The sequence below is a fragment of the Papaver somniferum genome, chromosome 11 (assembly GCF_003573695.1).
Source record: "Papaver somniferum cultivar HN1 chromosome 11, ASM357369v1, whole genome shotgun sequence".
Lineage (NCBI taxonomy): Eukaryota > Viridiplantae > Streptophyta > Magnoliopsida > Ranunculales > Papaveraceae > Papaver > Papaver somniferum.
In genome coordinates, this window is record NC_039368.1 from 31,041,361 (window position 1) to 31,068,316 (window position 26,956).

Sequence of the window (26,956 nt, forward strand, 5' to 3'; positions counted from 1 at the left end):
TTCTAGTCTCAATAAGAAATTAACAATCGTTCCATTCAAAAAACGAGTTGGAAGTGCTAACTTGTAACGCAACATTGACAATATAATTTTAAGATATTAATTTTTCAACGAATAATATCGGGTGAGAATCTGAAGTCGAGAGATATATGTGGAATTGCTTGGAAACCGCGTAGCGATTAACCGAGTTGAAATTAGTCGAGGAAATGGATGGATTATCGATGGAAACGAGTAATATCAAGAGATATTGCGTAAGCTTGGTGGATAACAAGTAAAATGAGTGTGGCCGATAGACACTCGGTGAAATAGGTGGATATCCGGAGAAACCAATGAAATGAGAGTGTAATTTAGTTAGGCGTCTTTATAATTCGTTGAAATATTCAGCCAACTCAAGAATTCCTTTGATCTCATTGGATATGATTAGATATGTATATAAATCAATTCCAAGACAAGATTATACGACTCTATAATCTGTTCAATCTCACTATATGTGCATAGAAATTTACATAAGTCGATTTCAAGAAAGATTTACACAACTTTATTATTTAAAATATCTATCATACAATATGAAAAGAAAGAGAAAAACTATCTTTCTTTATGTTGTTCTCTTATCCTCTCATCCTGGTATATGTTCTCCCTTAACCTCACTCAGAAAATCTAAAAATGAGAAATAAGGACATAACTCAACATTATTTTTTTCCCTGTCTAAACTCATCAAACTAATAACGAAACTTAGACCGCTAAGAAAGACAAGAAAATGGATTCAATGTATGGCTTAGACCACTAAAGTGCACTCACATATGTATCCCCCTGAGTGAGTTCGCTCAATGTTGACTATCACTATTGAAATCCGTGTGGAAATGAGTGAGCTCGACCAACGTTGTATAGGTCTGATAGATAATCGGTGAAACCGATAAAATCCAGATATTTACCTCACTCCATAATCTGTATAAATATTTACTTAACTCCAGAATTCGTTCGATCTCATAGGATATATTTATTAATTTAGCTAACACGCAAGATACAATAGGTGGATGTAGCTAACAGGTGAAATTGAATAATGTCGAAAAATACTGGATGCACTTGATGGAGATCGATATTTTCAGGATCTCCATATGAATCTCGATAAGAATTAAGTCATTTATGGTGGGTTTGTTTGCATAATTCACATTTCCTGGAATTTATAATCCCATGGGATTACAAATTCTGGGATACATATAAATCCCCTTGTGTGTTTGGTTACCCATTTATAATTATAAGGATTTATAGAGTTTTGTTGTTTTAAAGTCTTTGTACCGTTTGGTATTACCCCTCAAATCTTAAAATTGCATATATATGGGTTTTAGAGTTAAAAAAATAGTGTGTCCACAAATATCTTGATAAGTTTCCCAGCAAATCTTAGGGGGAGGGGTCGGACTCCATATGGAGGAATTGCTGGAAAACTGATTCCCGTAAGAAATGTGATTCCAAGGATTCGAGCAACCAAATGTACCGAGGAAAACGTAATTCCACCAAATCTCCTGGACCCATAAATTCCACCTTTAAATTCTACATCCAAACCCACCATTATATTATTCAGTCTCGATACTCTTTTCTTTTTATTCCTTTTTCATCGAATTCATTTTCATTCCCATACATTATTCAGAATTTCTACGAGTCAATTTTCGATAACAATTTTCGATAACAATTTTCGAGTTCATTTTTTTTTCCAAAATTCATTCTCAATTATCGGATTGTAGGTTACAATTGAGATTTTCGGTCTAACATGGATGATTTATTATTGTACCATTACCCAATAATTTCACCGGTGAGCCACCGTGACATCGAAAGCTGCACCTTTTAAATAGAAGGGAAAAAAATCCTCAATTTTCCAAGCGAGGAAAGGTATACCGTATACCAAAGATCCTTTGATGTATTTACACGTGGTTGTAAAATAACCGTTGAATTTTCCTCGACCAATCAAATAGGCGTCGGATCATGTGTAATCATCCAACGTGCTACACCGTATGACCCCCTTAGATATATAATCACCCAATAACCCTAATTTCTTCGCTATCTATCCCATTTCTGCGCCGCTTTCTCACCTCTCTTCATCTTCTCTTCTCTTCTCTTCGTATTTCTGCTACTCCTCTCTCTTGAGATTCGTTGAGGGTACTAGTTCAAGTGAAGAAAACGAAGGAGATTTAAGGGCCTGTTGTTCCGAAAAACTGAAATTATTGGAGCAATTTCGTTTTGTTTTCAAAACCATAAATCCACAAAATTGGAAGGAGTTTAAGGATGTACAAGATAGTACACCTCCACCAAAGCTAAGTCCCGTATACTGGTTGTCTTTTGATTGATTTTGATGGGTTAAGTCCCATTTACTGGTTGTCATTTGATTGATTCTAATTGATTAAATAGTGTCACTAACTTATTTAATTTGGTTGGAATTTCTTGATTTGTAGATAACAAAATGAAGCCTGAGGTAAAGCGCTCTGAATCAGTTGGTAAAGTTGTGGATTCCCTGTAAATCTTGCATCTCTTCACTGTGTATGTTTAGGATCCTTATTTTTTCATGAGTTACGGTTTTGAAGATTTACTCTAATTAGATTTATGTGAATTTTAAAAAATTTATATGTACTTTGTATGATCTGATAGCTTGTTTGTAGATTCCAAATTTTGTTCGCTTATTTTCTTTTGTTCCGTTAGCTCAAAATTATGATAGTGTTATTGTAAATGAAATTGAATCTTGTCTATTCACTCCCATGTAATGCTAGTTAGTCATTGAATCTTAAATTTATTAAAAATCTTTAGTTTGTGTATGTTGATTTTCTTAGGTATATCATTTAAGTGTTGATTACTATTCATGTGTAGAAACCAATATTATCCCTCCCCGTAATACACTATTTGGTATTGTTTTAGTTCATGTTGTTTTTAGTTCATGTTGTTCTTGATTGTTATTATTTGTGTGTATCATTTAGGTTTTGTTTGAAATTTTTCTACGTTTTACTTTAAACTAGTATCAGCTGGTGTTTTCCACGTTTTGCTTTAAACTAGTATCAGCTGGTGTTGGTTTCCATATACTAGTAGTATCTCTTTTAATCACCATTATTAGGTTCATAATAAGCTTTATAGACTCATTTGCTTCTTTATTCATCATATTAGCCTCGCAATAATTGAAGAGTGATTCTTAACTGACCGAGGGAAAACAACGGAAAAAAACCCGCCTCTCACAGTTTTCCATCACTTACGGGTCCCATTGGGCCCCACCCCCTGAAATAAGCAGGGGCCCGCATATTCTGTGTCTGTCGGTTTTCTCATATTTTTTTTTCCTCGGTTCGTTTAGATTTTTTATAATTGAAATGGTTCTTGCATGATTTTGGTAGCCTTAATTCTTGTTTTCAAATTTGAGTTGACAGGAAGTTAAATGAGCAATGAACAAGTTTAATTGTAATACTTCCATGCATTTTTCATGAAGTTCATTTTAAGTATGTTCTTAAGTTGAGGTGTTCATGCCTTCAGTAATCTAACCAGAGTGTTTTTAAGGTGAAGGCGTTCAATTTCACTTGTTGGTTTTTGACTAAAATATAGTTGAACTATTCTTTTTCTTGTAGGCTTGTAGCTTATCCTGTGTTTTGTATCTTGCTGCATAGAGAACTTGTTGTCATGTAAATTTGAATGTGTTATTCTGTCATACACATAGTTGTGTGTCGATGTATAAAAAAATTGGCTCGTTGTCCTTCTGATTGTTTACTTGTAAAATGGTTCAAACTAGTAGTTCTTTGTTGACCTATTACTAAAGGTCTATCCTGTTGTTTTAACTAGACAGGAGTCTTTGACCTAGAATATGTTGTAAACCGACGTTATATTATATGAACCCTCTAACTAGTCTGTGCGTTTGTGCAATTGTAGGTAACTGCCGTTTTTCTGGTGAACCAGTTTGAAGCTTCTCAGCTATGTGCTATCCATGCTAAGCCTGTGATAATTAGTAAGTTAGAACTCTGATATGAAGGATTTCTTTTATTGGTATCTATCAATAATGACATCAGTGAGAATTATTATCATTTTTGAATTCTCTATGTTGTTCATTTTACATTTTGCCCCATTTTTTGGGGGCAGAGCTACAGCCAGGCTAGACCTGGCTTAATCCACCCCTAAAAGCCCAAAGTTCCCTTTTTTCCATTACCTATTTAGTGATGAGGCGATACAACAAGCCTAAATTATAGGCTTAAGCCAGGCGTCTACCAAAGTTTAATCCTAAAATCCCCTCCTACACTAAATTTCTAGCTCCGAAACTTGATAACCTTTAGCATTTAAATTTGTCTCGTAATCACCTTTGGTAAAATTTATTCAATAACCATAATCTAATTTAATCTTTGAAAGTATTCATTGGATACTACCATTTCATCTGATCCTCTTTTTTATGTGGCTTTTGTGTTGCAGTGCATCTCTTAAAAATGATCATTTGTTCCAGCTGACCAAGGAGGGTCATTGTACCATCATATTGTAATGTGTTGTATTTTTTCTCTTCTGTCTTTATTGTAACTGAAATAATTAATGAATAAAAGATTACTTTCTTAATTCATTTTTGTATTCAGCTTTATTGGTGGCATTAATGTTTGGTTTATGGTCCAAAGACTCCGGGCACCGCAACCTATAAAATTTGCATTGGTTTAAACTTTTGACCGAATGAACATCATTATCTGTGACATTTATTTAATATTAATTAAATTTGCGTTGGTCTAGACGTTTGACCACTGAACATTTATTTGTCAAACGTAATTAATCATGCACCTTGGAAAGTGTTCATTGGTCAAACTTTTGCAGTGCCCAAAGTAATTAATCTTGCACCTTGGAAAAAGCACCTTTTTACGGTGCCCGAAATAATTAATCCAGCACTTGGAAATAACACCTTGGAAATAGAAACAGTTATTGCTGAAATTTTAGACAGTGTCTGGCAACTACAAAAAGTTAATCACGGATATGTAGGGAAACTGGATATAATGTTTGGCAACTACACGTGATATTAACTTTCAATTTGAAGGCAACCAAAAATATGTTGCTGCCGATCTTATTAGTTGTTAAATGATTTGGGAATTAACTACTAACTACCAATCTTAGTTGCTGAACAATTTGGTAAGCATCTGCCAACTACAACTTACTTGCTTTAATCTATTGCAATTATGAAATATGGATATTTGGATACTACGAATTAATTGCCAAAAATGTTCGCAACAGGATATAAATTTAGTTGCCATAATGTTTGGAAAGTAGCTGACAACTACAAAAATTTAGTTGTTATAATGTTTGGCAAGTAACTAACAATTACAAAAACTAGTGGGCCTAAACTATAGCATTTATAAAATAACGTATTTGGCTACTAAAACTTAAGTTGCCAAAGTTACACATAGCAACTAGGATTTTTTAGTAGTTACCTTTACATTTGGAAACAACCCATACGGCAACTTAAGCTCCGCAACTACCATTAGTTGCCTTTCTGTTTTGCAACTAAAAAGTCATCTTAGGCAACTAAACTAGTTTGGTTGCCAATGGTCAGTTTTTTTGTAGTGAATAATGAGGACATGGACTGAAACTCAGTTGCAGCTAGTGATGATCGAATTTGGACCCGCGGACGAACATGGATTTGAGGCTACGAAAACTTGATAGAAGTGACGGGTTTAATAGCAGCAGTAAAGCAAGGAAGAAGACAGGTTTAAGGTGCTGCTATTGGGTTCAAGTGCATCAGCAAAGATGCATGGAGAGAGGTGATGTTGGTTAGCCTCCGACGAATATAGAGACTGCACACATATTGTTTGAGTCATTATTCAAGATTTTGAAGAGTAACAGACGGTAATGCATGGGCAGTGGCCGGAGTTAGAATCGAGTGGAGAGTCAGTGGGGTTTAACTGAACTGGATGATGGCGATGATGGATTTTGTCTGCCTAGAACTGGTGCGGCGATGATGGATAATGATTGTGCTGGATGTGTTGGTTGGAGATTGGCTGTATGTTGTTGGCCTGATTTCAATCGAGTGCAGGAAGGTTCTTTGGCTGCACTGACAAACGAAAGAAGAGTTTCGTATCTTGGCTCAACTGGTTTCACACCGGGCTGTTTGATTCAAGATGAGATAGAGATTTCAATGGATGATAGTTGGGAGCTGTGCCTAATTTGTGTGAGGCTGAGTGGGAAGTGGGTGGCTGCAGTTGGAGTTTGGAAAGAGTCGATATCGAAGTCGAGATTAGGTTCAGTGAAGTGAGTAGGCTAAGCTTTGAATCGTGAAAACAAAACTGAGACTGAAGTGAACGTTGAGAAGATGAGATGGCCGAGATTAGAAGACCAGGTTGGTATGGTGGTCGAACTGTCCATTGGCATTCGGTGTTATAATTTGGGCTGGGCCTTCGCAACTGCTTGCTAGGTTCAGATTGGACTTGTGGCAGTACATATAAACCTACAGAGACTGGAAAAGAGAGGGTAGGCCGGCTGGAGGACGACGGCTACACAGTCGAAACGAGAAGAGAATAGGAATTAATCGTGAAGGTTTCTGGCGGCACAACACAAGGAGGAGTAGAAGGGTTCCAGTGCTGACGACAGTGAAATCTCTATATCTTTTTCTTGTTATCTATTTTTATGGGTTTTAAGAAATTCATACATATGTATTGGTAGATTGTTTGTGATTAGGGTTTGTTGTTGAAACCACATAGGGTATTAGGCTATTTTGAATTGATTAATTGAGCAAAAGACCATCATGATTTGAATAAGATTGATCTTTGAATATTGTTTATTGATTTATCAAAATATGAGTTGTTGCTTCACAGGTTTTAAAAAAACTATGTGGCGTAAATGATAGTTTTATAAATATATTTGTCTTATTATTTGATGATCCATGCTTCGTTAATAACTTTGATGGGTTATGCTTAGAAAAGCCATATAGAATTTGTGAACCTATATTTAGTTTTGTATAACTTTCTCACTGATACAATTTGATGGTTCATGCTTAGATTTAGTCTTTTGATATGCCATGCTTAGGGTATACCAGTGATATTTGCGACTCTAATATATATAATAGGTGATGTCAATAGAACAAACAATAAACGCATATTCATAATTATGTTTCATTTCAACGATTGATTAGAAGTAGTGGAGGATACCAATAAAATCATGGTTACCAATTCTCCTATTGGATTCATTTTGTTACTTTAGTTTATTTTTCTTTGTTTTTATAATTCCGAAAATCCAAAAACATCATTGCTGGTTAATTTATTGAGAATATTGATTATTGGTATTTCCACCGCTCCCTGTGGGTTGGACCCGTACTTGCCTCTGTCTACTTGTTAGACACCGTGCGATTGTGGTTATTACATATAGGTATCTCCGGATCCTATCAATTTTTGGCTCTGCTGCCGGGGAGCGGTTGTGGAATATTGTAGTTGGTATTTTGTACATAGTTATTATTTTCTGTACATAGCTTATTTTTCTTTTATTTTTTTATATTTTCTTTTAGTTCTTTTTACGTAGCTTATTTGATTTTTTCTTAGGTACCTTAGTCTGAAGAGCGGCGATTGGAGTCAACAACAGGCCTAAAGTAAGTACTTGATATTCTCGCAAAGCTTTTGAAAGGTGAGTTATTGAGAATTACTTTGTATAATGGTTTCCAACGAGTTGACTTCTTTTATAGCTTTTTGGAATCTTACCAAAAGAGCTGAGACAGAGGAGTCATTTGATATTTCACCCGAGGAGTATGCATATGCACCATCTCATTATCAAGAACCTGCCGAGTGTGTAAATAATGATTGGAATTATTCTCATAGGTATGATCATTCCGAACCTTGTGAAGGTTATGATCATTACCAGCCTTACCCTGGTTATGAGCCACAATTTGTTGATTCCAATTATTATTCACACATTTCTCCGTCACAGTATGAAAGAGATGATCCATCTTACTGTGACGCATCTGCATCACAACTATCTTTGTTAGAACGCCTCAATATTGAAATTGTTGAACGGACCAAAGTTAATGAGTTATTTTTTGCCGACCTTAGTAAAAGCCATGATTATATTGCTCAACTTGCTGAACAAAATGCTTTGTCGATTGCTCAACTAACGCAGTCTTTAAAAGATTGTGGTCTTACCGAGGATACAAGTTTTAATTTCTCTAATACTCTTGATATTTATGATGAAACCGCTTTATCTAATGAATCTATGTGTATGGAGAATAACGATAAACTTGATAGTTGTAATCATAGGAATAGAGACATTGTCATACCAAGTGAAGATGGTGTATTTAGTCCAATTCCTGATCGTGTTAATGATCACTCGCCTATTCAAAATGATGAGTTTAGGATTGAGGATACCATTCTTTTAGATGGTGTGACATATCAGTGCTATAACAATGATGCTTATGAAGAATGTGTTAATTCCAAAGAGACTGTAGTTAAGTTTAACGACTTAGACACATTACACTCTATCTATAAGGTTTCTTCTAATCATCTTTATTGTGATATTCCTATTGATTCCTTGGTTGATGATGATTATGATGATGATTTAGTACAGGGCCCAGTGGAGAAGTTCATATACCTAGAATTGTTAGCACAATTTTTCAGAAGATTCTTAATTTTGGATTAGAACTGCGTGTTTCTCCAGTATTGCTAGATTATTTTGCATCTCGTGACTTCTCTTTGCATGTGCATGTATCCCAGTTCGCTTCAGTTCCCATCTTTAGCGAACCCTTTGACTCGGTTATTTTTGATCAAAATGATACATCCTGTGCAAAAACCAGGTTTGGGGGTAGCTCTTTCTTTTTGATAATCTCAATATCTTTATGTTGCTACATTGAGGATCTGAGGTTGTCATTGTTTGTAATTACTGTATTTTGGGTTGATCCCCAAATTTTCAGGTTATTAGTTATGGGAATCCTTTATGTATATTCCAGTAGGTATTTCTATTTTCTTGTTTTATTTTTCTTTGTTTATTTTCGCTTTTTCTGAATTTCCCATCTTAATTTTTACGTTGGATGACTCAATTACATTAAGGACAATGTAACGTTTAAGTGTGGGGGAGTGGTTAACTTTTTACATTTTTTTTTTCAGGAATGTTCTTGCAATTTATGACCAGCTGTTGAGCGGGTCTATTGTAGGTTTGCAAGTATATTATGACCAGCTGTTGAGCGGGTCTAAAAAAATAATAAAAAAAATTATGACCAGCTGTTGAGCGGGTCAATTCTTTTGTTTACCTATCATTTTCTTATGACCAGCTGTTGAGCGGGTCAATTTCATGTACTTTTTTTTATCATATGATGACCAGCTGTTTAGCGGGTCTACAAAAATAAAATAAAAAATGATCAGCTGTTTAGCGGGTCTTTCTGTCTAGTTGTTTAGCAGACATCTTTATCCACTGTTTAATGGATCCGTCTCGCTGTTTAGCAGACATCTCTATCCAACTGTTTAGCGGATATTTATCCAGTTGTGGAACAGATATATTATTTGTTTTGCTCGAGGACTAGCAAATATAAATGTGGGGGTGTTGATAATCACGTTAGTGCTACATTTTATATCCATATTTATATTAGTTATGACTCAATGTTTTTGGCTAACAATACTATTTTAGTGATTTTGTAGAAAGTACAAGCGAATTCAATTATCTGGTAAATAAATGGTTAAAACACGAGCTAGACCGGAGTTTGCGACAAAGACGTCCAAAGACATTTATGTGGCCGGCCGGGTATTTCTATATATCAACAACACTGAAGCTATTTCACGGACATCTCATTTAGTGGGCTAAAGACTGCATTTGTTCCAAGAACCCGGAGGTCCTGGACCCAATTAGAACTTTGAGAAGCAAATTGTGGACGTGGCTAAACCCTCCATCTCTTCTTGTTGGTGCAGCTGATCGTAATCAAGGAGAGGCGCAGGTGGTGCTATAGTTTGAATACGCAGTAGCCGGAAAACCAGCTGATATAGTTGCTGCTGCTTCTGTTAATTGTTATGAAGAGCAAGGATGAAGATGTTTCGGCTGGTGGATTTCTGCTCGAGGGATATAATATGGAGTTGTGATCGTGATCTAATGGATGAAATACAATCTGAAGTTGGAGTTGAATCGAATTTCTCAATGTTGTTCAACAACAAAGAAGAAATGTGTTGTGGTTGGGGTTTGTGGTTAGCGTACATTAAGAGTTGCATGCAGTGGTGGCGATGTTGAATTGAAGATGCTTGTGGTGATTCATGGAGTCATCAGTAATACTATGGAATAATGAGGACGTGGACTAAAACTCAGTTGCAGCTAGTGATGATCGAATTTGGATCCGCGGACGAACATGGATTTGAGGCTACAAAAACTTGATAGAAGTGACGGGTTTAATAGCAGCAGTAAGACGGGTTTAAGGTGCTATTGGGTTCAAGTGCATCAGCAAAGATGCATGGAGAGAGATGATGTTGGTTAGCCTCCGGAAAATGTAGAGACTGCACACATATTGTTTGAGTCATTATTCGAGATTTTGAAGAGTAACAGACGGTAATGCATGGGCAGTGGCTGGAGTTAGAATCGAGTGGAGAGTCAGTGGGGTTTAACTGAACTGGATGATGGCGATGATGGATAATGATTGTGATGGATGTGTTGGTTGGAGATTGGCTGTATGTTGTTGGATTGATTTCAATCGAGTGCAGGAAGGTTCTTTGGCTGCACTGACAAACGAAAGAAGAGTTTCGTATCTTGGCTCAACTGGTTTCACACCGGGCTGTTTGATTCAAGATGAGATAGAGATTTCAATGGATGATAGTTGGGAGCTGTGCCTAATTTGTGTGAGGCTGAAGGGGAAGTAGGTGGCTGCAGTTGGAGTTTGGAAAGAGTCGATATCAAAGTCGAGATTAGGTTCAGTGAAGTGAGTAGGCTAAGCTTTGAATCGTGAAAACAAAACTGAGACTGAAGTGAACGTTGAGAAGATGAGATGGCCGAGATTAGAAGGCCAGGTTGGTATGGTGGTCGAACTGTCCATTGGCATTCGGTGTTATAATTTGGGCTGGGCCTTCGCAACTGCTTGCTAGGTTCAGATTGGACTTGTGGCAGTACATATAAATCTACAGAGACTGGAAAAGAGAGGGGAGGCCGGCTGGAGGACGACGGCTACACAGTCGAAACGAGAAGAGAATAAGAGTTAATCGTGAAGGTTTCTGGCGGCACAACACAAGGAGGAGTAGAAGGGTTTCAGTGCAGACGACAGTGAAATCTCTATATCTTTTTCTTGTTATCTATTTTTATAGGTTTTAAGAAATCCATACATATGTATTGCTAGATTGTTTGTGACTAGGGTTTATCGTTGAAACCACATAGGGTATTAGGCTATTTTGAATTGATTAATTGAGCAAAAGACCATCATGATTTGAATAAGATTTATCTTTGAATATTGTTTATTGATTTATCAAAATATGAGTTGTTGCTTCACCGGTTTTAAAAAAACTATGTGCGCGTAAATGATAGTTTTACAAATATATCTGTCTTATTATTTGATGATCCATGCTTCGTTAATAACTTTGATGGGTTATGCTTAGAAAAGCCATATAGAATTTGTGAACCTATATTTAGTTTTGTATAACTTTCTCACTGATGCAATTTGATGGTTCATGCTTAGATTTAGTCTTTTGGTGTGCCATGCTTAGGGTATACCAATGATATTTGCGTCTCTAATATATATAATAGATGATGTCAATAGAACAAACAATAAACGCATATTCATAATTATGTTTCATTTCAGCGACTGATTAGAAGTAGTGGTGGATACCAATAAAACCCTGGTTACCGATTCTCTTATTGGATTCATTTTGTTACTTTAGTTTATTTTTCTTTGTTTTTATAATTCCGAAAATCCAAAAACATCATTGCTGGTTAATTTATTGAGAATATTGATTATTGGTATTTCCACCGCTCCCTGTGGGTTGGACCCGTACTTGCCTCTGTCTACTAGTTAGACACCGTGCGATTGTGGTTATTACATATAGGTATCTCCGGATCCTATCACGACACTTGCTCATCCTCCTGAAAATAACAAAAAAAAAAAATTAAAAATAACCAAATATGGGTTAGGGAGTACATGATCAGCCTCTTGGGTGAATTTTTCATCCCAAGAGGCACATGATCAGTCTATGGGGTGAATTTTTCTTCCCAAGCCGCACATGATCAAAATACTCCAAAACTATTGGATTGAGCGTCAAGAGAACCATCCTCCATCGTCAAGAATATTGACTTGCTCTAAGGAGCATATCGACGATCTATTTATTCAAATACTGGATAACCTTTTAAGTCTCATGTGTCATCTTAGTGTTTAGAGCTTCTCAAACTATGAAATAGTCGATTTCCTATGTATGCTATAAGATATATTAAACCATATCCAATAGCTTGAACATGTCTTCTTTTTTAAGTCACGTGGGATTTTGGATTCTCAATTGGATAAATTTTATCTCCAGTACTAGTTCGATATAGATTTTAGAAGTGATGGCATGTACGTCTTAGAAAAGATTTCATCTAGATTTTTGGTTGGATCTTTATGTCATATTTTTCACTATTTAAAAAAAAAAATATTTAAAGTAAGATTATTGATGGTTAAAAGCGATTTACTGGTTAAAGTATAAAGTGGTGGAATAGACAGATGTTAGATAAAGCAAAACATCTAAAATCTTTAATAGATACACTTCACAGGACAATGTCCCTTTTAATCTTCTTCACGCGGTATTCTCCCAGCTAGCACACTCTATCACGTTGCTAACACCTTCTAAATCGCGTCCAACTCCATCCATCCACACGCCATACACAAAAAGACTATGGAAGGAATGAGAAAAACCCGAAAATATCTTCACCTCTGTTTTATAGAAAATATGGTTAGCCATCCCGATTTATATGAATCCAACACCCATATAATCCATGTTAAGCCCATTAGAGTAAACCCGATAAACTCATCCATTGAGCATCCGTAAATCACGTCCAAAATTCGAACCCTAATTCTTCCAGTTGAATATTTATTTTCCCGCCAAACTTGACAAAGGGGGAGACTGTTAGAGCAATGCTCGGTTGAACCCAACAGTTTTGCTATCTCAAGCCTGTTGTCAATGTTAGATGATCAAAACTATATCTTGATTTTTAGTCTACTAAGTCAAGTCTCGGACTAGGTTAGAAATTGATAGTTGAGTATCAGACATCACCCTCGGAGACTGAAGATCGAGAAGACATTTGAATAACTTCTGTATCAGGTATGTGAGGACTAAACCATTCTATTTTACTCGCTTACCATTCGATCTTTTTGAGACAATGCCGTATGACTTCTAGTAGATTTACAAATATTGAGTTTTGACTTAAGCTTGTGTTGTTAAGAATCTCGAAATATGATTTTAAGCAAAGATGTTCAACGATCCTTAACCATATTAGTTCTAAACAATTTATTGTGTGAATTATCCGATATTTTGAAAGTTTCCCATATCATGCGGGAATGTTTCAAATATCATAAGAGAAATATATTGAACTATCTGATATTTCTGCTCAGGGTAGGTTGGTAAACCAGTTCGCAAAACATAGATACATGAGTTTCAGAAATATAAGAGGGTTGGCGAACCAGTTCGCAAACTGTAAGTTCAGGTGTGGACAGTTCACGAACCGTTGTGAACTGAATTTTGAAAGTTGGTATTATAGGCTAGCAATTGGGGAACCCAGTTCACGAACTGTGGTCAACTGATTTCGATAGTCTAGTAAGGTTGGCGAACCCGGTTCACAAACTGTTGCACTCTAACTCGTGAACAATCCTAATAGTTCACGAACCGTTTTACCAACCGTCCCGGTTCAAGATTTTAGTAGATGCTCAAAGACTTATTTTTTAAACATGTTTAACATTGTTATAACTCTCTCAAACACTTCTAGGACTTCGTTGATCACTCAAACACTTATGTATGTGTATCATGATTAAATTCTTAGGTGTTTAAATGAACATCAAATTTCTTTTGTTCTTTGGCATACTTTCCAAACCGAATAATCATTGTACACGGTTCCATATTCGGTTCCTAGTGTATATTCTTTTGTTGTATTTTCAAAACCTAAAAGTGTTTGCTTGATTCTAAGTTATCTTAGATTGAATTCCAATCAACCCTTGGTATTTGGAATCTATAAATGGAGATGCTCTTTCAACTGGGAAATTTAATCCTTGGCATTTTGTGTCCCATTTGATTTTAGAGTCGTCCTCTATAGATCCGGTTTCCTATGAGAAACATAATTAGGTATACGACTAAAAGACTTCTCCCTGGGGATTCGTGAAGCCATTCGACTATCTTTACCTTGATAGTTTGTGAATTCTGATCTTGCTTTTCTGTTATCGAGGTTTTCATAATATCCTTCAGATAAGATATATAGTAATCACAAAGTTATCTTCGTCTCAGACTTTGTGATTCCTCAAGATAGATATCTGAAAACTATCTTTATTGATCTTTTGAAGATTGTTCTTGAGTTGTGGTTAAGACTCTAGGCTACTTTTTGGGAGTTGTAAGTTTTGGATTTGTGAGGTTTGGTAGCTTTGTCTATTGCAAATAGATTTCATCACCTTTATTTTGATCTAAACAGAAATCAAATAGGCTTTGTCTGTTAAAGGCATAATGGTATCAAAATTCTTCACTTCGGCTGAAGCAAATCTAGGCTACTTTAAGAGACGTAGGGATCTCGACTATAACTGAATCATTTAGAGGGTGGATTCGGTATCAACCACATTCCGGTACGAAGAATGATAGTAGGCTAGTGTCTGTAGCGGCTTAATACAGTTTGGTGTTCAAATCTAGACGAGGTCCCGGGGTTTTTCTGCTATTGCGGCTTCCTCGTTAACAAAACTTCTGGTGTCTTGTGTTTTTATTTTTCCGTATTATATTGTTTATCTTTATAATTGGATTTACAAGTTGTACGTATTCAATCTTAGTATATACGTTTATATAATTGTGATCGATTATGGAACTCATTCTTGTAGAATTCGTATCTTGAAAGATGGATAACAAGTTTAATTATTTGGAAGATTTCCGATTGATTATTTGGATATGACTAGATTGATCTTGGATATTGATTTTTGATATCGTCCAAGTACTCTTCTTAATGATCATGTTTACAGACTCTTGTCTATACACATACTAATTGAGAATATGTTAGAAATATAATCTTTATATACATATTATCAAGGATCATTAAGTTGTTCTGTAGAGTATGACTCTAGAATCAACTAGGATACAAAGGATTAACTTTCCCAGTTGAAAGAGAATCTTTATTTATATATTTCAAAGAAAAGGGTTTGCTTATAATTCAAGCTAAGATAACTTGAGAATCAGGCAAACACGTTTAGGTCTTGAATACACTTCTAGTTCTGGAACCGTGTATAATGATTGTTCGTTTTGGCAAGTATGCCAAAGAACTAAAGAAATTTGATGTTAATTTAAACACCTAAGTATTTAATCATGATACACACACATAAGTGTTTGAGTTATTAATGAAGTTTTAGAAGTGTTTGAGAGAGTTCTAACGATGCTAAACATATTTAAAGAATAAGTCTTTGAGCATCTGCGAAAATCTTAAATTTGGACGGTTGGTACAATGGTTCGTGAGCCGTTATGCTTGTTCACGAGTCAGAGTGCATCATTTCGTGAACCGAGTTCGTCAACTTCTAACCTATAATACCAAATTTCAAAATTCATTTCACTATGGTTCGTGAACTGTCCCTATCTCAACTTGTGGTTTCCTGTATTTCTGAAAATCAGATGGTTTGCGAACTGGATCGACAACCTACCCTGAGCAGAAATATTAGATAGTTCAGTATTTCTCTCTTATGATGTTTGAAACATTCCAGCGTGATGAAATCATTTGCGTGGGCAATTTTCAATTGATCCACAAATTAATTCACGCAATAAATTGTTTAAAACTAATATGGTTAAGGATCGCTGAACATCTTTGCTTAGAATCATATTTCAATATTTTTAACAAGAAAAGCTTGACTAGAAACTTATACTTTGTAAATCTAGTAGAAGTCATACAACATCGTCTCAAAAAAAAAAGAACGGTAAGATAGTGAGTAAAATAGAATATTTTAGCTTCACATACCTGATACAAAAGTTATCTAAATGTCTTTGTCGATCTTCATTCTCCGAGGGTGATGTCGGGTACTCAACTATCAACTTCTAACCTAGTCCGAGACTTGACTTAGCAGACTAAAAATCAAGATATAGTTTTGATCATCTAACATTGACAACAGTCTTGAGATAGAAAATCTTGTGGGTTTAACCGAGTATTGGTCTAAAAAATGCTGCCAATTGTTTCCTGTTTTGTCTCAATTTTTCTCATGTTGTGTGAATCCTGAATATAGAGATGTTCAGTAGCATTGGGTTTGGAGTTTTTGAACACACACTTATAGATTGCGCTCGAAGCACCATAACCAACAATAAAATTATCTATGAAATTCTTGATTATATCCATGGACTTCATCTAATATAATATTATATTCATGTAAAAATTTACCATTTTTGGTAGCCATATACGTTAATCTAAAGAAATCTAGGACATTCTAGATATGGACTATCAGAGCACTGTTGATGTTGGTTTTCGGTTTAGGGTTAAAATTGTAAAACCCTGTATTTAATGCGTTATCACTATGCAAGGGGTAAGGCCATTTAAGAAGCGACGAGTGCAAAAAAAAAAAAAAAACTCCTCGCTCGTTGAGCAATTCAATATATGTATGAAATTCACTCAAAATGGTGCGTGTAATAGCAATCCCAAATATTCTGTGAATTTTATCTACTACCGGCATTATTTGCTAACACATTGCATGCCTAGTATTTTCCTATGATATGTTCTCAACCGAACTCTTAATATTGGCATGACATGACGATTAAATGTTCACTCTCAGCAGAGTAGCGTGAATCTCCCGAAGTGTCAGTATTGAGATCTGCATAAAAAAACTCACACAGGCTGCATCGTCCTCTGACAAAGAGATTTTTGTATCGACGCACTTTTAAAAAGATAGCTCGGTCAAACATGTTTAAATTCCTTAAGGAAGATCTAGACTGTCAATATCAGTCTCAAAAGTGATCACGGCCATATGATTTGGTTGTACGATTCAACAAACCTAAACCATTTTTTGTGAAACTAGGCAATCACCGTAGTGACCACCGGCGGGCCCACTAGTCCCTAGCCGATCAAATCCTACCTAGTACATCCACGACGCTTTGAATGATTGACCCAAACATGGGTGATCGCAATGTTGAAGGAAAGAGCTCAAACGAGCTAGACCGGCTAAGATGGTCTCAGAAACATCATGACCGTCCAACTTCGCCAGCCTAGTTGGACGGCTTAGATTTTACTACAAACGATTAAAGGAGTATTGGCGTGTTCAGTGGAGGCCCAAATCCTCCCTTGGTCGATCGACCTGCCCACGACAGATCCAGAGAATGCCAAAACGTTTATCCAAACTAGAGCAAACGCGTTATTCTAAAGACCCTAATTGGGTCGCGGCAGTATACAACTGTTGCAAATCAGTTGTGACCGTCCAACTTAGTCATCCTAGTTGGACGGCTTAGATTGCGTTTCATACGATCAAGAAGGTGGACATGAGTTCACCGCCGGTCCAACTTCATTACCATTCGATCAACTTTCCTGTGAGAAGTCAATAACGCATCGAATCGCTCGATTGAACTAGAGTAGTCGCGACTATTCTAAACCCTAATTCATGTTTGCGGAAATATGCTACTATCGCAAATCGATCATGACAACTCATCTTCGCTAGCCGAATCAAGTGGCTTAGATACGATCTTAGATGACCCATGAGATGTCAACGCACTCACTAGCATATCATCTTCACACATGGCCAATCGTCCTGTTCGAATCAATGCCCAGTGCTTTGATTCGACTAGACAAAATAGGGAGGTCCACACGGCCCTTAAACCCTAAAATACATCAACGACAATATACAACTGTCGCAAATCAATCAAGACTGTCCAACTTCGCCAGCCTAGTCGGACGATGTAGATTTATTTTCATAAAACTAACAAAGCAGCATTGTAAGTGATGGCCACTCTTCCTCCACAGGGAGTGATCGACCAAGTCATAGCACGCCCATAGGTTCCTCAAACGATCACCCAAAGATGGCCGGTCGTGCTACTTTTAAGACGCTCAATCCGTGACTGATTCAATCGAGCTCAAAAACAGCGATGCCATCGATTATTTTCAGCTGCTTATTCGAAAGCGATGCTTTACATCATCGATTATAAGCAATGCTTTATAAATATTGGTTTCACAAGTAATTTATTATTTGAACAAAAGCACTGTGTGCTGCTTTCAGCAAAGCGTCCCGCGAGTCGAACCACTTACTCGAGACATCAAACATGTCACAAACTGGGGGATGCTTACTGGGGTATTGGTCTGACGGTTTACAGCGCGAGGCGTGCAACGTGTCCATTACGAGAAAGTGTCAGGAAAGAACGGACGGTTAACAACAATGAGATAGTGGGTGAACGTGTGATTAATCTTCCCTCATAACGGAAACCAATGATCACCACCTTCCGCACAAACCCACTTCTTCACTACTTAACTTCCTCCACTTCCTATGAGATCAGGGTACGCTCAATGACTTGTATAAATAGGTTTTTAATCTATTCCGACAGACAGACATAATACAAGTGTTATCAACACAACTAGCCAGAAACTATTTTTCTGATATAAGTCATAAAACAACCACACCTTCATTATTCAACATCCTGATCTCAAACACCTTCTTCGCTTCCCTCCCTAAGACCAACCCTTCTCCTTCACCCTGTGACCGAATTGAATCTGGAACGACCATTTCTTGGTTTAGGCCAGAGTCTTACAGATTGATCCCTCGAATCTAAAAGTACTCTCGTGGAGTGCATTTGTTTAGGGTTTGAATTCGTTTCTCATCAACACACCCCAAATTTACCAAAAACAGCAGAATCAGTTTTTGCCATCAAATAACTGGCGACCACAGTGGGATATTCTTGGTTGCAAGATCAAGTTTCGATTTCATTTCGATTTTCTCGAATTCAAAAAGGCGGATCTTAGGTCTAAACACATTCGTTAACCCGATTTCAATCACCAATTTCAACTTCCAATCTGTGATGTATTTCCGTTAGCCAAATTCTCCGAAAGTCGTAAACGATCGAAGCACAATCACAATGGAAGGCATGACTAGGATATTAGAAGATGTCCTCGCAAACCAGGATGAAATCGCAATACGGCAAGACGAGACGCTCTGTCTTTTAAGGAGTATAGTAAACCAGTTTTGGAAGGAGTCGGCAAGCGTTCGCTCGAAGAATACCGGATTACGAAACTCTGTTGGAGAGTCTATATCTCAAGACCCTTGCGGAAGTTCAGAAATAAGTTCAACAATACGCAGCCACGAATGCCCTGACTTTAGCGAGCAGAGAAGCGCTTGAGGAAGGGGAAATTTTCCAAGACCCCCATGGAGACAAGAGCTTCACTAATGAACGATACTCGGTTTAACCACGTCGCAGCGCTGTGGTCATCGATGGAGGGCCCTCGAGAGAAGATACACTTCAGCAAAACCGCCAAGCTAAGCGACATGCGTCTATGTCGACACATACTCACGCCTCAACTCCGCTCTCGAAACGATCCTCGTATCAAAGCCCGCAAGAGTTCTCACGACAACAGCTGCAAACACAAGAAAAGCTAGACCCGGGGAACTGATGCGTGTCCTAACCATAAAAAATTAATTAAGATATTTTCCACTAATTAACTGTTAATGTAGCGGTAGTAAGAGATCGTCCCCACAGAGAGTTGTGTAATTGATAGGTTATTTATATTAGAAAAATCAAAATAAAGGGGGATTGTTTAAAAGTGAAATAAAAAGAAACAAATAATAAAAATATGATCAAGGAATCCTTCGCCGTTACCAAGCGATAACTAGATTAGTATACTTATCTATATTCGTTAGAACCATTCATCACCAACCTTAGGAAAGCAGCTGGCGCAGTGTTATCCCCAAAGTTCCTCTTGTAACCAGATACCGAAGCGCTCTCATATCAAGTTCTATCCAACTGAACCACCAAGTAGTAGCGCACTCAAGGTGTAATCCAACCAGAAGCTGTAAGTTATGTGAACTTAGGTTGATCCTAGCAGTTAGACTCTTAGCACAAGGTCCACTTACTAGTGTTGTCTTCACACACGATTTCTCCACGGAATCCCTCTGCGAGGTCTCACGTTCTCTACTTGTGTAAGGATTATTCAACAATTATACGGATATCCTAACCCTTTACTAGCAATAGAATGATCTAAAGATTAATCCAGCGCGCACTCCAAACAATCTAATTAATCAATCATAAACCCTAGAAATAGTGAAAACAAACGATTATGTGATTAAAACTCCGAATAGATTTATATAGCTAATAAAGCTTCACGCTAGAACATTGAATTCATCCTTAATCAACAAAAATTTAGCCTCTTATGTTTACATCGTTTCCCGGTTTCCCTATAAAGGAGTAAACCCTAGAATATTAATGAAAAACAAAAGTGTATAATGAGATGTATTATATGAGATATCTTAGGTTATGAAGTCTATTTTAAATAGTCTCCAAGTTATAAAAGTGCTCGTGCATCAATCCCGGTCATAGTGTCTAGCGACCACTTGCCAAAATCACTCCAAAATCCCACGTCCAAGTTTGTAACCATAAACTGATTGCATTAAGAAACCCGAATAGCGAATTGGGCTCGTGTCTAATCCTAGAAGTCCAATCCATTTATCAAAATTGGCCTGTCAATCTTGCGGAACTGACAGTCTACTCTTCTTTTTTTGTCGCGTCCAGGAATTACCATACGTAAGTTCTCCTGCGTCTTTTTTTCTTTTCTTACACTATAATCACGGCTAGGACTTCCTAGATGTATCTTCTCCTGAATGTTTATTCGCAGCTTCCTTTTCTAGCTCAAGTACTCACTGCCTTTCCCGTCACCAATTCTTCTTTCTCTCTGTAACATCAACCAAACTCCATCTGTGCCAAACTATGTCACCGTTTCCTCGACCTTCATCAACACATACAACTCCTAACAGAAGCAAGCAGCTGTAGATGGTGGTTTTTAGCTTAGGGTTAAAATCGTAAAACCTTAGTATGAAGTGGCGTCACTCTAGGAAACGGAGTCGTGAGTACCAATATCTCCACTATCACATTTATTGAGCCTTTCAATACGTCTACGAGAAATTTACTAGGGTACCTTTTTCTTACATATATGCTATGTTCCACGACAAAACCCTCAGTACTGACTGGCATCATCTCCGCACATGCCAGCCACGCATGCTGGACAAGCGTGTCGTATATTCTAGTTAGGGTTTCGACACGCTAAACCCTAATTTCCACACCTAAATGGCCTTAGACACGTCACCGCGCCAAAGGCATGCCAACCATACCAGACGCACCACCGAGCCAACGACATGCCAACCATGCCATCCACACCTCCGCGCCAAAGGCATGCCAACCATGCCAGCCGCACCACCGTGCCAACGGCATGCCAGCCACATCTCCGTGCCAAAGGCATGCCAACCATGGAATCCACATCTCCTCTCCAAAGGCGTGCCAACCATGCCAGCCGCACCACCGTGCCAACGACATGCCAACCATGCCAGCCACACCTCCGCGCCAAATGCATGCCAACTATGCCAGCCGCACCATCGTGCCAACGGCATGCCAACCATGCCAGCCACACCTCACGCGCCAAATGCCTAACCATGCCAGCCGCACCGTCGTGCCAACGGCATGCCAAAGCCATGCTGGCCATGCCGCTGGCTGCCAAACGGAGGGTTGCAACAATCAACGGCTACCCTTCCCTCTGAAATGCAAATCTCAGCCGTACAAGTTCGCCACCAAACGCGAGGCAACTTCTGACCCAATTCCACGGTTTATGCCAAAACCCTAACTTGGACGCACCTAAAACATGCCAAAGCCATGCCGGCCACGCCTCCATGCCGTCGGCTCCCAAACAAAGGGTTGCTACAATCAACGGCTACCCCTCCTCCTGAGATGAAGATCTCAGCCGTACAAGTTTTCCTCCAAACGCGTGGTAACTTCTGGCCCAATGCCAAATTCCACGGTTTATGCCAAAACCCCAAAACATGCCAAAGCCATGCCGCCATGCCTCCATGCCGCTGGCTGCCAAACGGAGGGTTGCAACAATCAATGGCTACCCCTCTTTCTGAGATGCAAATCTCAGCCGTACAAGCTTTCTACCAAACCAAACGATTTGTGGAAACCTCTTGGCTGCGATGCCAAAGTTCCACGGTTTGTACCAAACCCTAATTTGGGTCGCGCCAAGAGCATGCACTAGCCGTGCTTGCCATGCCTCCATGTCGCTGGCTGCCAAACGGAGGGTTGAAACAATCAACGGCTACTCCTCCTTTCGAGATGAAAATCTCAGCCGTACAAGCTTGCCACCAAACCAAACGATTTGTGACAACCTCTTGGCTACGATGCCAAAATTTCGCGATTTGTGCCAAAACCTAATTTTGCAGCGCCAAGAGCATGCACAAGCCATGTCGGCCATGCCTCCATGCAGCTGGCTGTCAAACGGAGGGTTACAACAATCAACGGCTACCCCTCCTCCTGAGACACATATCTCAACCGTACAAGCTTGCCGCCAAACCACACGACTTGTGGCAACCCTTTGGTTACGCTGCCAACTCTTTGGTCACGACACTCTAATTGGCCACACTAAGAGCATGCGCAAGCCATGCCAGCACCGTGGCCACGACACTGGCTACCAGCGGAAGGTAGCCATAATCAACTACTACCCTTCCTCTCAAGGATCGTGTAGTAGCCGTCACTCCTTGTTTCCAAGGATCATGTCGTAGCCGTCACTCTTCCTTTCAAGGATCGTGTCGAAGCCGCCGCTTTTCCTTGCCGGGGATCTTTCCATATCCACCATTCCTTCTTTCCAAGGGTCGTTCCACCACACTCCCCATGTCAAGGATCATGATTGCAGCCATCCAATTTTCGTAGTCTTGGCCATCGTTTGATGCATCCCGCTAAAGCTCGTGGTCATGAACAGTTTTCTCGCTGACGCATCCATCTAATCCCTTTACTTACATGGACTCCCATAAAATTCCAGCCAACCTACTTTGTTCCCACGACAATGTAGTCTCTTCTGATCACATCTGCTGCCAGGAACTGTTGACGCTCGTTTGTAGATACCATCCAGGGCTTCACCATAGCAACAATCACTACAAAGATGGAAACCCGTAAACCACACTTGGGGACTGAGGATATACACGGAATACCTTCACTTTCAAAGCTCAGAAGACACGATCAACTAAAAGGTCATAGCCACGACAAGGTCATCTATTCTTCAAGGGTATAGCATAAGAATATCATCACCTATATGTCTAGAAGACGCCTGCAACACTTTACGAGGACGCGGTGGATCCCAAGCCTGTTTAGAGGAAACAATTTCAGAAACTAAAGAAAAGTGCGACTGGGGACTGCTCATCACAGTCCATCTCGACAACCATCAAAGATTCATGAGATAACTCCAAAGATGCGGCTGAAACATTTTCTTGAAGAAACAGATGGAGCCAAGATAAACAACATAACTCTCTCATTTCTACCTCTTCGCTATCCAAAATATTTCGTCCATTGTGATATTCCGAGCGTCCCAGCGTGACATCCATAAGAGTACAATAATCTCGTATCAAATCCCATGGACGTAGATTCAAGGCGATGCAATGAAAGTAGGCTACACATGGGGACTACCAGCATGGGACGCTTTCACTCCCCTCAACCAGGTTATTTCTGATTTCAACATCATCACTGTCGAAGTTTTACGAGCCGCAGGAATTTCTCAACATGAAGCCGTACATGTGCATCGAAGACCACAAAAGCACGCCACAGATATATATTCACATGTTCGGCCATGATATCGGATCTAACAGAAATATAAATGGGGGATGCTCACCGCATACCATTCCATACGATAGTCCAAGATTCATACGATGATTCGAAGGATGTCTCTTGGAACAAAGTCCTTGAAAACTTGATAGCAGCACATCGGCAACAGAACGTCTCCCAACCCATCTATTTCATCCAGTGGCTCCGGAAGATTTCGACCGAAAACACAACCACAATCTCCAAGGTTACCTCTGACATTTGTCGAGCATATATTTCATCCATCCGTCCCAAGAATGCGATGGAGTTCGGTAAATTTTGGAATCCACTGGAGAGACACTACAGACGAAAACACAGATCCGGATGAGCAACAGAAAACAGAAGAGGGTCGATACCTCTTTTCATGCGGACGGAGTTTCTAGAGTTTGAACAGAATAAAGATTCTTTCTTGCTCCATGAATGGGAATAGATGACTGGACGCGACTATGCCACCTCGGGCCCGCAACATCCCTCTTGAATTCTTCCTGAGTTTTACTGTCGGACTGTTTTTACCTCCTAAACGAACTCAAAACCTAAATATTCCCGTGCAAGGAGATTGAAAATTCTTTCCTGATCGGAATGGAGGGGTGGACCGTCAAAATCCGAGTTCATACGAGAATTCTACAACGATTTTAGTAAGGGGCGCTAATTAGGGTTTCGGCATGCCAAACCCTAATTTAGATAAAGTCGTCATCCTTCCACGAAACTGAATCCAGTCGTCATCCTTCCACGGAACTGAAGCCAGTCGTCATCCTTCCACGGAACTGAAGCCATTCTTCATCCTTCAGTTCTCAGTCGTCATCCTTCCACGGAACTGAAGCCAGTCATCACCCTTCCACGGAACTGAAGCCAGTTTACATCATTCCACGGAACTGAAGCCAGTTTCCACCATTCCTCGGACTGAAGCCAGTTTCCACCATTCCGCGGACTGAAGCCAAAGCAGGACCAACGTCTCACGCCCAAGCCATGCCAAGCCCAAGCCAGCGCCCGCGCCAAGTTTATGATAGCGACTTCATTCCAAGCCGACCAATGCTAGGGGCTCCATTCCAAGCCGACCAATGCTGACGGCTCCATTCCAAGACGATCAATGATGACGGCTCCATTCTAAGCCGTCCAATGCCAACGCTCCATTTCACGCCAAGTCTATGCTAGCGGCTCCTTCCAAGTTGATGCCAAGGCAAAAATACCCGATTTCGGCGAAAGCAGAATTAAAACTCCGTTATTCAAGGCAAAAATCCAACATATTTCAGCCGAGATCATATTGGATGAGCAGAAAATATATACAAAAAGGAATTTTAACTAACACATTATCTACAAGAAAATTTGGTTTTTAATGGGATTGGACTTTTTGGAAAAAAATTTGGTTCTGTCGGGAATGAAAACTTTTTGGAAAAATTTTGGTTTTTATGGGAGAAATTTTTCGTTTTTTTTGAAATTGGGAGCAAAAGAAAATTTTTGGTTTTTGAATGGGAGAAAAGTAATTTTTTTTTTTTTTTAAAAAAAAAAAAAAAATAAAATTTGGTTTTTGAATGGGAGCAAGCCCACTGTGCAAGCCTTTTGTGTTTTCTTTGGCTCCGCTTGGTTGAAAACTTTTGGTGGAATTGAGTCCAAAATCTCGGCCTAGAATTTGGGTACTCGGCCCACTAACGATTTCAACTAGCGTGATCGGTTACAAGCTCAGCTGGGTTTAAAAACCCAGAATACAAGATATAAGTCCAAATTAAACAAGCTCACAAAAATTAAATACAAGCCCACAAATTAAACAAATACAAGCCCACAAATAAATTATTACAAACCCAACAGAAAATAAGAGAAGCCCAAAAATTGGCTTTAATATTACATGCCCACAATTAAAAAAAATTTGGAAGCCCACAGGTTGGGTTCTCTCAAATGGGTTACCTTTTAAGCACAGCCCAGCTGCTCTGATATTGTTGCAAAAACCCAGTTGGGCTTTGGTTCTTTTCCTTGGTGGCGTCCCAGCAGAGGAAAAACAGGTTCAGAACAGCAGGTCCAACAACAAATGAAGTGAAGCAGATGCAGATGCAAATGCTATGAAGTGAAATGCAAAAATAGCTAATAAAACAACAAGAAAAACACAGCACCAATCCCCGGCAGCGGCGCCAAAAACTTGGTTGGCCCGGAGGAGTGTATAAAAATGAAGCGAAGAAACGCGGGCCTACAGTAATACCGCAAGTGCACGGTCGTCAGTTGTAGCTCGTGCAAGTACGGGTCGATCCACAGAGACTGGGTGTGTTTTGTAGTGTTTAGCTATTTTGGGTTCTAGTTGCTATTGTTGGGCTTTGGGTACCAATGGATTTTGGTAACCAATGGGTTATGATTGTGCTTTGGGCCTTTGAGTTCTTTGGGAATGAACTGGGCTTTAGCTTTAGCCTATCAGTACACTAGGCTTTTGGAGAGAACTGTGGACTGGGCTTAACAGTTCACTTGTGAACTGGGCTTGGTAGTGAACTAGGCTTTGGTTTTGAATTTGGGCTTGGGTTCTTTTGATGTGTACTGGGCTTGGTAACAGTGAACTGGGCCTTAGGCCTTAACCTGAACTGTGGTCTTAGCTGAGGCAAGCTCAGTGCAGCAGCAGCAGTGGCTTCAGCAGCAGCAGAAGGGGAGTGTAAACAGTGGCTCTAGGCCAAATTGGAAGCAAACCAGAGAACAAAAGAATGGCAAAAACAGCAAAGATTAAACAGACTAAAAACTAAACAGCAAAAGAAAGATGACAATGAAGAAAACAGTGTGAACAAGATAAATGAACCAAGGCCTAAGGCCAAGGGCAGGGATGTGGAGAAGAAGTAACAAAGCAAAGCTAAGGCATTCAAAAAGATTGGGAAGAGAATTAGCTTGCTATGAGCACTAATTTCTCCCAATGCTCAATCAAATCAGTGCAACCTAAGCATACAAAAATGGAATGGCAAGATAATCAGCTTGCTATGAGCACTGATTTCTTCCATTACTCAATCAATTCAGTGCTTCAAAGGTTTCTAGCCTAGCATTCTATCACTTCACATGTATCACAAAACAGGTATATAAACATTACA

At 38.9% G+C, this 26,956-nt stretch overlaps 1 long non-coding RNA gene across 1 annotated transcript; it reads left to right on the forward strand.

The window, feature by feature from the left end:
* Positions 1-2,057: 2,057 nt before the first annotated feature.
* Positions 2,058-4,573, forward strand: LOC113323229. The gene is made up of 3 exons (XR_003347491.1): positions 2,058-2,526; positions 3,889-3,964; positions 4,420-4,573. It is a non-coding gene; the product is annotated as an uncharacterized LOC113323229 (long non-coding RNA).
* Positions 4,574-26,956: the final 22,383 nt, after the last annotated feature.